We start from the raw sequence: 13,093 nt of genomic DNA, 5'->3' as shown, positions 1-13,093 counted from the left end.
GTTCTTTGACCATTTGTTTATCAATCTCAAACTGCAATCCTGCCCCCTCAACTTTTGCTTCACTTTTTCCAGGGGGGTCATAGACCCGCTTTTGGGAGAAGACCGAGGCAAAGTAGGAATTGAGCACTTCAGCCTTTTGTTTGTCATCTGTTATCAATTTGCCATCCTCATTAAGCAGTTGAACCACCATTTCTTTCCTCTGTCTTTTACTACTCACGTATCTGAAGAAAGCCTTTTTATTGCTTTTAGCATCCCTCGCTAATCTCAGCTCATTCACAGCTTTAGCCTTCCTGACGCCATTTCGGCACTTCTGCGCCACTTGTCTGTACTCTTCTTTTGTAGCCTGGCCTTCCTTCCACTTCCTATATGTATCCCTTTTTGTTTTCAGTTCATCAATAAGCTTTTTGTGGAGCCACATTGGTTTCCTCTGTTGTCTTCTATCTTTTCTCCTTGTTGGAATTGTTTGTAACTGTGCCTTTAAAATTTCATTTTTTAGATACTCCCACCCATCCTGCACTCCTTTTCTCTTTAGGCTCCCTTGCCACGGGACCTTACTTATTATAGTTCTGAGTTTTTTAAAATCAGCTTTCCTAAAATCCAGAGTACGTGTATGGCTACGCTCGACTTCTGTCTCCTTCATAATCAAGAATTCAAGTATGACGTGGTCACTTTCCCCCAGAGTTCCCGTAACTGCCACTTTATCCACTAAGTCATCCCTATTGGTCAATAACAAGTCAAGGATTGCCGATCCTCTAGTTCCTTCCACCACTTTCTGTAGGAGAAAGTTATCACCCATACATGTCAGGAATTTCTTGGAAGGGCCGCTTTTGGCAGTAATGGTCTCCCAACAGATATCAGGGTAATTGAAGTCCCCCATCACTACTACATCACACTTCCTTGAAACAGTGGTAATTTGTTTCTCAAAAGTTTCGTCCTCATCTTCTCCTTGATTGGGTGGTCGGTAGTAGACTCCGATTATCATATTCTTTTTATTCCTAGCCCCATTTATTTTAATCCAGACGCTCTCGACGGGGCTCCCAATCTCATCCGCCTGTATTTCTGTGCAGGGATAGGTATTTTTAACATATAGTGCAACTCCACCTCCCTTTCTATTTCTTCTGTTCTTTTTGAACAAGTTATATCCTTCAATTGCTATATTCCAGTCATGGGAGTCATCCCACCAAGTTTCAGTTATACCTATCAAGTCGTATTTGCCTTCATGTAATAAGAGTTCAAGTTCATTCTGTTTGTTTCCCATGCTCTGGGGATTAGTATAGAGACATCGAAGACCATGTGTTTTATAGTCTGGCTTTGTTCCTACCTTGTTGCAGACACTATTTTGGGACACTGTTGGAGCTGTTCTCTGTACTGTGGTGCATTGGCCTTCATCCATTGTTGCCTCAAAATTTACGTCTCCCACCCCCGTAAGATTCAGTTTAAAGCCCTCCTGATGAAGTTCTTCATGCTGTGGCCGAACTCATTCTTTCCAGCCCTTGTGAGGTGCAACCCATCTCTTGCCAGCAGTCCATGTTCCAAGTAGCGTAGCCCGTGGTCCCAGAATCCAAAACTCTCACGACGGCACCACTTTCGAAGCCAGTCGTTCATCCGGAGTATTTTTCTTTCCCTTTCTAATCCTCTTCCAAGAACCGGGAGGATGGATGAGAAAACTACCTGGGCCCCAAAGTTCTTCAGTTTCCTTCCCAGAACTTCAAAGTCTGAAATGATTTCTTCATAGCTCTGCTTGGCGACATCATTTGTTCCCACATGGATGAGAAGAAAGGGGTATGTGTCCGTTGTCTTTATGAGTTTCGGTAACCTTTCAGTCACATCTCTAAAAGGTTATCGAAACTCATAAAGACAACGGACACATACCCCTTTTTTCGAGCACTGACAAAGCAACATTGAAGTAATTAAAAACAGAAGATATCAATACTCCAGGAAACTTGTGTCGCCCAGATTTCATGCTGGTCTGTGACTAATAGCGGTAGCGTGAGTGGGGGAGGGGAGAATTGTATCTTGCTATGGGGCCAAAATATCTTGAGGTGGCCCTGGTCCCTCGCCAACCCTCTCTCTGGGAGGCCACTCCCTCATCCCAAAGATGCGGAGACAGGTTGTGAAGGGTTAGTCAGGAGTGAAAAGAATGTACTCTGCGCATACTCAGAAAGCATGCTCAAAAAGCTCATTTGTCTTTATCTGTTCTAAGGCAAGAACCAGAGCTGCATTGCACTGGCTCGCCCAGCAAGGCAGAGGGGCCCTGCTGGCTGCCATCCTTCGACCCTACAAGACGCCAGTCCTCAAGGTGGGTAAAAGCCTTCCCTTTATGACCCTTTGCATTTTGCTTTTTTAAAAAAACAACTATTTTAATGTGTTTTATTCTGTTTTTATTTTATCTTGTACATCTCTCTGAAATTTTGAATGGGGAGCGGAATATAAATGTTGTAAATAAATAAATAAAACAGCAGCAGCATCGACGGAGAGACGCCGCCACCGCGGCTGGAGGAAGCGGGAATGCCCGGACGCGGCTCCGGGGAGGCGGTGGCGCCGTGGTCCCGCGGGCTCCAGGAGGGGTGGAGGAGAGGGGGCGCCCCCGCCCCCAGGCAACCCCTCCCCGTGAGGCGGTGTCGCTCGCTCGCCCACCCGCCCGGCCTTCCGTCGGTGGCCCGGCCCCCTCTCAGCTCCGCCTCTGCCACTCAGTCGGCCGGCGGCGGGCGCTGCTTCCCGGCCGGCCTCGCGTGCTGCTGCTGCTGCCGCTGCTGCCGGCGGGCGCGTCTGTCTCGCTGGAGAGGCGTGGGCTGCCCGAGCATCCCAGCGCCGCCCGGCAAGGAGCGGAGGGCGGGCAGGGAGCCTGGGCACATGCCGCCGTCGGCCGCCCAGGCATCGCGGCGGAGCTCTTGAGCCGCCCCTCGCGGAGGGCTGCGCTCGGGAGCGGCTTGTGGCGGACGGGGGTCTTGGGAGGGGGGGCGGCGAGTCCCGCCACTGCCGCCCTGGCCACGTGCCTGCCGGTGGCTGATCCCGCGAGGCTCGTCTTGGGGGGGGGGGGGGCGCGTGCTAATTGATCTCTCCCGACGGCCTACGGGGCCCGCCGAACTCTTCTAGACGGGCCTTTGCCACTGCGGGTTCCTTGGAAAGGGAAGAAGGACGGACGCGGTGGGGCTGCACGTGTGAAACGGGTGTCGAGCCAGGCCAAGGTAAGTGCTTCCGCGGGGCGGCTCAGAGTTTGCTCGGGGACGCGGCGGGGCTTCGTCAGCAGCTTTAGCGTGACCGAAGAAGTTCTTTGCGGGAAAGTCTCGGGATGGAGCTCTTGGCCAGGAAGGGGGGGGGAGCAGCGGCGGCTGGAAACGGCGCCCAAGAGGAGCGGGGGACGGGCAGAGCTGGGGGGGGGGGGCTTGGCCGACCGCCCGTCACTCGCAGCAGCAGCCGAGCCCGTCCCTTTGGGGCGCGTTCCCCGGCTGGCCCGCCGGAAGGCGAGCCTGAGGCTGAGCGCAAGAAGGGCGTCGGAAGCCCGTCGGGGCCCCTGGTGCGCCACGAGCCTCCTCCCTCGCTACCTGCAGGGGGTGCCCTTTTCCCGGGGCGGGTTGGGGAGCGCTCCGTGGGAGCCGATGGCGGTCTCTCCCGCCCTGCTCAGGGCCAGCCCCCAAGGTTTGGGTGCCTGAGGCCAGAGAGGCCCATTGGCACCTGCCACCGCCCCTTGGGCAGCTCCTCTGCATGCCAGTGGGGCAGCTGCCGCTCCCCTGGATCCTGCCCTCTGCTGCTGTAACCCTTAAAGCCCCCTGCCCTCCTTTGATGCCTGCCACCCCCGAGGGCCTGGAAGCGGGGCTCCCGGGGGAGAGTTGGTGGCCGGCGGGCCACTTGCTTTGGGTGGGTGGGTGGGCTTGCAGCTGACCCCAAGGACTGGCTCCTCCTGCCTGCCCTCCACTTGCCAGTGGGCAGGGCAGGGCAGGGCCCATGGCCATGGTGTGGTCAAAGGCAGCAGGTGTCCAAGTGGATAGTTGCCCAGGAAGTTCAACACTTGACTTCACAAGAGGAAGCGACTCAAAAAGAAGAGCTTGAAGGGGGGGGGGGGAAGCGAAGATGGGCAACTCTCCAGACCACTTGGGGGCTGCCCAAAGCCAGGATCACAGCCGCTCACCTAGAATGAATCCTGCAAGTGGGGAAAGACCAGTGCAAGAGGCCACCAGCACAGTTAGCATGAGAGGACAACGGAAAGGCAACACTTGGCAAAGAACTGCAAACGGACAACAAGGGATGTGAAAAACAAAGAATCTAAAGAGCAGATTATGAAGAGCATCAAGACCAGCTCCCCCCCACCCCAAATCCTTTCACCACATGGAACAGGAATGCAGCTGGGCAAGGTAGCGAGAGAGCTGGGAACCCAAAGGGTTCCACACTGGTGCACCACAGGAGGAGGAGGAGGGGGGAGGAGGAACTTTCAGAGCCAGCCTTCTCTGTGCAAGATGGATCAGGGCCGGGAGCAACGTTGCCCAGAAGGGAAGCAAATGGCAGCGAGAAGAGCTGAAGGGCTCCCAGACGAAAAGATCCCAGTGTCCAGACTTCGAGAACTCAGATGTGAAACTGCTGGTCTTCTTCCAACAAAAAATTGTACTTGCTCCTAAAGTTGTGCCATTTTTGATGGAAAGGCTGGATATAAATGTGATAAGTACAAAAAAATAAGATTGGCCTTTTGAGGACTGAAAGTGGCCAGAATAATGCCAGTTTCTAAAAAGGAGTCCAGCATAGGGTGGGGCAGTAATAAAGCAAATTTTGGACTGGCTAGCCAAACAATAACATTATTAAAGCATTATTAAAGATAGTAATTCCTAGGGTGCCTTGCTGTTGGACACACACACACTCCCGCCACCGCCGGTGCCAGTCTGACAGGCATCTTCCTTGATGGTGTCTCTGTGCCTGTTAAAAAGTCCTCTGTTTACCCTGGCATTGCTGATTTCAACCCCTAGCTTAGATTTTTCTGTTTTGATTTTCATTGTTTTCATGATTTTGTACACTGCCCTGTGATTTGCTAATGAAGACCAGTATATAAATAGTTTCATTAAATAAAATAATAACTAAAATAAGATAAAAATATCAAGCATATAGAAGGACAAGTCTTGCGTAAGAATCAAGATGGCTTCCGCCGCATCAAGGCCTGTATCACCTTTTTGAGTTGTTTCAGAGTGTCAACTTAGGAGTGATGTGGTAAACATTGTTTACTAGGGCTTTTGGGTGAGGTAGAGTATCTATCTCACCAAAGACTCCTGAGTGAGCTTTGGGGTAAGGATAGAGATCCTCTTAAGCCTCAGTGTCTAGTTCACAGAAGCAGAGAGTAGGAATAAACGGATAGTCCTTACCATGTAGCGATGCAGGACACGGAATAACGGGCTCAAGTTAAAGGAAGCCAGATTCCAGCTGGACATCAGGAAAAACTTCCTGACTGTTAGAGCAGTACGACAATGGAACCAGTGACCTAGGGAGGTCGTGAGCTCTCCCACACTAGAGGCATTCAAGAGGCAGCTGGACAACCATCTGTCAGGGATGCTTTAGGGTGGATTCCTGCATTGAGCAGGTGGTTGGACTCGATGGCCTTGTAGGCCCCTTCCAACTCTGCTATTCGATGATTCTATGTGAACAGTCCCTCCTCTCTGAGGATCTGTGTTGGGACCTGTGCTTTTTAACATGTTCATAAATGACCTAGAATTTGGGGTGAGCAGTGAGGTGGCCAAATTTGTTGATGACACCAAATTATTTAGAGTGGGTAAAACAAAAGGGCCCTGTGAAGAGTTCCAAAAGTACCTCCCCATACTGTGTGAACAGATTCTGTAGAAAGGGCTCCCCTTGAATCCTCCCTTCTTAGGGGAAGGGATCCTGGCTTTCAGGCCATCCTGCTGGGTGCCATAGGCTGCCCACAGGCCCTCCCCATCTTTCCACCCCCTTTCCTCCCCCTAACCAGGTGCCATCCAAGCTGGGGCACAGCTCCAGGGCTGGGAAGGAAACTGCCCTGCAGGTGAGCAGGTAGCAACCTGGGTGGCATGTGGATCAGAACCATAAATTCTGCTGCTGTGGGATCGGAGGGGGGCTCTGGCAGGCTCCCCTCTTCCTCAACTTGGCACAGGATAATAATTCCTCCTAGGCCTGAGGCCCCTTCTGCTTAGAGAATGGCTGGTCTTCCGCTCGCTCAGCACTTGGGAACTTTGCTCGTTAGCCGGGCAGGAGAACTCTGGGAGGCGGTGCTGAGTTTGCAACTTGCTTCTTGCCTGAGCGAGGTGATGGCACAGCAGGCGGGGAGGGGAGGAGAATGCGGCTGGAAAGGAGGGTGGCCTTTCTGCTGGCCTAGCTCTCTTGCAAGGCAGCACCGGCCTTGAGCCCTGCGAGGCGAGCAGGGTCTGCCGGTCCATCCTGATTGTGCAGAGGAGAGTGTGGACGGGCCTGGCTATGTCCAAGCTGAGGATGCGATGGGAAGCAGTGCTGGGGCGGGGGAGGCACCCCCTCTTGGCTTCATCTTCATCCTTTCCCAGAATAATAAAGAGGAGGGGTGGGTATCGCTCTGTTCTTTTGCTTTCTCAGCAAAGCCCTGTCCTGGCCCACTGGTTGTACCTTGGAGAACATCAGAGGAGCAACACCACCAAGCAAAGCAGCCCTGGGTGGGGCTGGTGTTGCAGCTGCTGCTGCTGCCTGCCCTCCTCAGCACCCCTCCCATCCTCTCCTGCATGCTGCCTTCACTGAGGCTGTCACGGGGCTGGGAGAAGCAGCCGATATCAGTGGCTCAGGGAGGTGAGGCTGGCAGAGCAGCAGCTGTCTTAGAATCATAAAATAGTAGAGTTGGAAGGGGCCTATGAGGCCATCGAGTCCAACCCCCTGTTCAGTGCCATTGGTTCCATTGTCGTTCTGCTCTTACAGTCAGGAAAGTTTTCCTGATGTCCAGCTGGAATCTGGCTTCCTGTAACTTGAGCCCATTAGTCTGTGTCCTGCACTCTGGGAGGATTGAGAAGAGATCTTGGTCCTTCTCTGGGTGGCTCCCTCCTTGGGGAGCGTCCCTGGCCATGGCATTCAGCAGGAGTGTTTCACCAGCAGGGAAAGAGCTTTCTCTTTCAGTCTCAGGTCCGGATTCCATTTTGGAAAAGCTTGGGTGTGTGTGTCTCCATTCCAGTGGTGGGGGTGACCGAAGGCAAAAGGAGTGGGAGGGGCCACAAAGACGCCAGCGGTTTTCAGCTCAAAGTTCTTACCACCCACAGCTCAGCCTCAGGAGAGGCATTTCCACCTTTTAGGATGAGGGAAACATAGAATCATAGAATCATAGAATAGTAGAGTTGGAAGGGGCCTATAAGGCCATCGAGTCCAACCCCCTGCTCAATGCAGGAATCCACCCTAAAGCATCCCTGACAGAGGGTTGTCCAGCTGCCTCTTGAAGGCCTCTAGTGTGGGAGAGCCCACAACCTCCCTAGGTAACTGATTCCATTGTTGTACTGCTCTAACAGGAAGTTTTTTCTGATGTCCAGCTGGAATCTGGCTTCCTATAACTTGAGCCCGTTATTCTGTGTCCTGCACTCTGGGATGATTGAGAAGAGATCCTGGCCCTCCTCTGTGCGATAACCTTTTAAGTATTTGAAGAGTGCTATCACGTCTCCTCTCAATCTTCTGCACAAACACTGCACAAAGCCAGGTAGTCATGTCATGGTTAGTTGTCAGGGGAAAGGGGTGGGGCCATTTGGGGAGCCTCAGAGAGAGGGACAGACAGATAGACAGACAGACTTGAGGCTCTACACCCTCCCACTCCACGTTGGCCCACGGCCTTCATAGCAGTCCTTGCTGGTGCTTCTCCCGCCAGCTTCACCAGTCCTCTGGCCTGCACAGAGAACTAGGGGGAGGGGAGGGCCCCCGCCTTCCTGATGTCCCTGGCCCCACGTTCTCCGTGAGGTACGGAGAACTTGTGGAGGGGGCTCTGTGCTTCCTGAGGAGCAGCCAGGGCAGGTTTCATCAGGCAGAAAATGGTGGTTCCTTCAGCAATCTGGAGCTCACACTGGGGTCTGGAGAGGAGAGGGATCTCAGGCGGACGCTGGAGCTGGATCTCACCCCAGGCCTCTCAAGCCCAGGTCCCATTTCCCACAGTGGCCAATCTGGTGCCGCAATGAGAAGCCCATGAGCAGAGCGAGTCCAACCCCCTGCTAGCCTCATCATCCGTGATTTGTCTCATCCCCTTTGGAAACGGCCTGAGGGGGTGGCTGACACTCACCTTGTGGTAGCAAACACTATAGTCTGCGCTGCGTGAAAAGGTCCTTCCTTTGGCCTGTCCAGTATCTTCCACCATTCATCTTCACTGGATGACTCACAGAATCATAGAATAGTAGAGTTGGAAGGGGCCTATGAGGCCATCAAGTCATTGCAGGAATCCACCCTAAAGCTTCCCTGACAGATGCCTGTCCAGCTGCCTCTTGAAGGCCTCTGGTGTGGGAGAGCCCACAACCTCCCTAGGTAACTGATTCCATTGTCGTACTGCTCTAACAGTGGACTTCATAAGGCCTTAGTCCCCCCTCCACAAAAAAACCCTCCCAATACACTTCTTTCACACCCTGAATAATATTGCACACCTCTGTCATGTCCTCCCTTACTTGCCTTTTTAAAAACTGAATAGTCCCAAAGCTTGTAACCTTTCCTCCTCGGGGAGTTGCTCTAGCTCCCTAATCATTTTGGTTGCCTGTTTCTGCTTCATCCCCGGCTCTAGAATAGGCTTTTCAAGGTGTAGTGACCAGAAGTGCACAATTATTCCAAATGTGATTGCACTATAGGTTTATATAAAGGCATTCTGACGTTGGCAGTTTTATTTTCATTTCATTTCCAAATGATCCCTAAATGGAATTTGGCTTTAATTTTGTTTTTCTTACAACAGCTACATGGTTCATACATTTTCATCATTCATTGTCATAGGCCCAAAATTTCTCACCTGGTCAGTCACTGCTGGCTCGGATTCCATCTGCATATACGTGAAGTTGGGAGGTTTTGCCCCAATGTGCATCATTTTACACTTGCTTACACCAAACTGTATTTGCCATCTTAATGCCTATTCAGCACCCATTTTGAGGAGGCCCTTTTGGAGCTCTTCCTTGTCCACTTTTGTTTTAACTGCACTAAATAATTTGATGTCATCAGCAAACTCAGCCACCTCCCTGGTCCCTCCAAACTCCAGCCCATTTATGATAGGGTGACCCTATGGAAAGGAGTACATGGCTCCTATATCTTTAACAGTTGTATAGAAAAGGGAATTTTGTTTTTAATGTTCATTGTTTTTAATTTTTGTAAACCACCCAGAGAGCTTCAGCTATGGAGCAGTATATAAATGTAATAAATAAATAAAATAAATAAATAAAATTTCAGCAAGTGTCATTTGCATGCATGTTGCACCTGCTGAAATTCCCTCTTCATCATAACAGTTAAAGCTACAGGAGCCCTGCCTTCTTTTGTATCTGGTCACTCTAGTTTAAGCCCCCTTTATGACTGCAATGGTTTGGAACATGTGGACAGTGACCAGATACAAAAGAGAACAGGGATCCTGCAGCTGTAACTTGTGATGATGAGGGAATTTCACCAGGTGCCACATGCATACAAATGACATCTGCTGAAATTTCCTTTTCTATACAATTGTAAAAGATACAGGAGCCCTATTCTCCTTTCCAGATGGTCACCCTAATTTATGAACAAGTTTAAAAGCACAGGTTCTGAACCACCTTCAAAGGCAGCCCTACGTAGCGTGCATTGCAGTAATCTAACTTTCAGGTTACCAGAGCATAGACTACTGAAGCCGGACTATCCCTGTCCAGATAGGGACATAGCTGGGCCACTAGCCAAAGCTGGTAGAAGCCACTGAGGCCACCTGACCCTCAAGTGACAGAGATGGCTGCAGGAGAAACCCCAAGCTATGGACCTGAACCTTCAGAAGGCATGTAGCCCCATCCAGAACAGGCTGAGCGCCCTCCATCTGGTCAGAAGAGCCACCCACTAACAGCACCTCAGTCTTACTTGGATTGAGCTTTGGTTTCTTAACCCCTGTTCGGTCCAGTCCATTGTCACAGCCAGGCACCGATTGAGCACATCCACAGCCTCACCTGTTGAGGATGAAAAGGAGAAATAGAGCTGGGCATCATCACCGCACTGATGGCAGCACTCAGTGGTCTCATGTCAATGTTGGACAGCATGGGGGACAAAACTGACCCCCGAGGAACCGTGTGCTGCGGAATCCATGGAGCTGAGCTAATATCCCCCAAATAGCAGTTTTTGGAGCTGACCACTGCAGTACTTCCCGGTCCCAGAGAAGGCGGTCATCCCAAATGGAAGCCATGGCCTGAAGGTATCGAAAGCCACCCAGAGATCAAGGAGAATCAACAAGGTCACACTCCTCCAGTCTCTCTCCCAACATGGGTCATCGTACAATTTTATTTTATTTATTTATTTATTACATTTTTATACCGCCCAATAGCCGAAGCTCTCTGGGCGCTTCACAAAAATTAAAACCATCATAAAACAACCAACAAGTTAAAAATACAAATACAAAATACAATATAAAAAGCACAACCAGGATAAAACCACGCAGCAAAATTGATATAAGATTAAAATACAGAGTTAGAACAGTATAATTTAAATTTAAGTTAAAATTAAGTGTTAAACTACTGAGTGAATAAAAAGGTCTTCAGCTGGCGACGAAAGGAGTACAGTGTAGGCGCCAGGCGGACCTCTCTGGGGAGCTCATTCCACAACCGGGGTGCCACAGCGGAGAAAGCCCTCCTCCTAGTAGCCACCTGCCTCACTTCCTTTGGCAAGGAAGGTGGCCAAGGCTGTTTCTGGGCCAAAACCTGGCCTGAACCCTGGCTGAAATCATGGATCCAGATAACCAGTCTCAGACAAGAGCATCTGGGGCTGGTTGGCCACAACCCACTCAGAAAGAGGGGTGGGGGGCAGGGGTGGGGACTTGGGCAGGGACTGGAGCATGTGTCCCTCTAAGTCCTCCATGAGCCATTTCTTATCAAGCCAATGTCAGGGGTGCCTGCATCACTCTTTCTGCATGTCACAGAAGACTTAGAGGATGTACCACCAGTCCAGAAGCTGGAGGAGGACTTTATGTTCACTCTCCGACAAGAACAGAACAGTCACAGGAAGCTGCATTGTCTTGAATGTCCATTGAAGGACATCCAGCACGATTGAAGGCACCTTGAAGACTTGTGCCTGCCCCTTCCTAAATTTGGAAAAGTTGGATGAATTGTATCTCTGCACATGCACACACCTGCTGCTGCTGCTGCTGCTGCTGCCGCCCACAACAAGGCCTTCCTGTGGCAGAAGGAAATGGTGCTGCCAGCCTTGAAATGCCAGAGCACAGGCAAGTGTCATGTTCACGTGCCATCCTGTCCTCCTGGGCACAAGTCAACCTGGCACCCCTGGCTCAAGGGGAGATGCATCTCCCTCCTGCCCTGTGCCGCCTTGGCAGTGCTCTGCAGGGAGCACCCTGGCTGAGATGCGGCCACGTGCCTGGGGACGGGTGGGGCGAGAGCGTTTCTCCCTCGGTGGCCACTCGCATGGCTGCTTCCAGAGAAGTGGATCAGGGTGTGGGGGTGTGTGGGGGTGAGCATCCAAGGCAGAGCTCTCCCTCGGGCCACCGCACGCTCTCCCATGCCCCGTCGAGCCTCGCGAGGAGCCAGTGCCAGGCTGGGTGCATGGAGAGGCTGGCTGTGAGGATTCGTGAAACGTGCCTCTTGCTCTCCTGCCCTTTGCTTCGGCCGGCTGGCCCCAGCCTTCCTTTCACCAGCCTGTTCAGGCTTGCCGTGCCCCCTGGAGCTGCACAGGGGTTGGCGCCCAACATCCGTCAGGTGGACGTATCTGCCTCCGTGTCCTCCTCGGGCATCACGTGGCGTATCCTGGCATTCGGCCACAGGACACAGCAAGGGGGATTGGACCACCCAGCGCAGGCTGCGGGTGGGGAGGAAGATCCTTCGTTCAGCCTGCCATGGTGAGGGGTTCTTTGGAGGGGCCGTCTCTTCCCCAGGCGAGAGGTCTCCAGGAAGGCCAGGCTGCTATTCTTAGCCATTGCTTCTGCCTGGCTGCTGCTGCTGCTGCTGCTGCTACTGCTGCAACGCGCTCCCTGTTTATGCTGAAGGGGCTGCTTTTTCCGTTGCCATTTCATCTGGAGGAAGAAACGGCAGCGGCAGCAGCAGCACCAAAGACCAAAGCTTGTCTCTTAGTGTTTTGTGATCCTGCCTGAGTGTGTGTGTGTGTGTGTGTGTGTGTGTGTGTGTGTGTGTTAAAGAGAAGCTGCTCAACAGAGGGGTTTACTGCAACCTGAGGGGCCTGGGGCTCTGTGGCCTCCTCTTTCACACCATCTCTGACTGGGTGGAAACCCTGCTTCCCCATGGGAATTGAAAGCTAGGCGTAGAGGCAAGGCAATCATCATCTACTAGAGAGAGTCCTTTTGGTGGTGGCCCCTTGTCTGGGCAATTCTCTCCCAAAGGAAATTTGCCAGGTCTGTACCTCTGGCTCCCTTGGTAGTGGGGTGGGGGGATGACGATCACGACACAATGCAGGACTTCGATGGGCAGACTCAAGGTGGGATTTTAGAGGGAAAGGGGCTCAAAAGCCCACCCAGCCAGCTATCTGGGACTTTGTTACTACGACTGATGTGTAACATGCAGATTGCTTTGGGTTTCTGTTGTTGTTGATGTTAATGAATTATGCCATCATCTGTTATTTATATTGTTATGAGTGATGATCTTATTATTGATCTGTATCCTTCTGTATCTAATGTGCTATTGTTGTGTTTTTGTTCATTATTTATTTATTTATTACATTTTCATACTGCCCAATAGCCAGAGCTCTCTGGGCGGTTCACAAAACCATTAGCTGCTTAAAGATCCTTGGTCAAAGGGTGGGATATAAATGGAATCATTTTTATAACAATCCCTTCTTTTCTGCAGGTCCACATCTGGCGGGGGGGGGCAATGGGCTGGCGCTGGGCTCTTCCTTGCCCTCTTGCCCAGTCGCCCCCACAAGGGACTGACCTCTGGAAGAAGCGACCTTGAGGAAGATGGGTCCCTGTGGCGCCCGGCCAAGACCGCGCCTCCGG

The 13,093-nt window shown here is 51.8% G+C and overlaps 1 protein-coding gene across 3 annotated transcripts in view; it reads right to left on the bottom strand.

The window, feature by feature from the left end:
• Positions 1-13,093, bottom strand: part of LOXL3 (lysyl oxidase like 3) — a 281,633-nt gene that overhangs the window by 203,447 nt on the left and 65,093 nt on the right. The gene's annotated exons all lie outside the window — the stretch shown is intronic.

Source organism: Elgaria multicarinata, chromosome 10 (genome assembly GCF_023053635.1).
Source record: "Elgaria multicarinata webbii isolate HBS135686 ecotype San Diego chromosome 10, rElgMul1.1.pri, whole genome shotgun sequence".
NCBI classification, from domain to species: Eukaryota; Metazoa; Chordata; class Lepidosauria; order Squamata; family Anguidae; genus Elgaria; species Elgaria multicarinata.
This window is presented reverse-complemented; position numbering and strand designations above follow the sequence as displayed.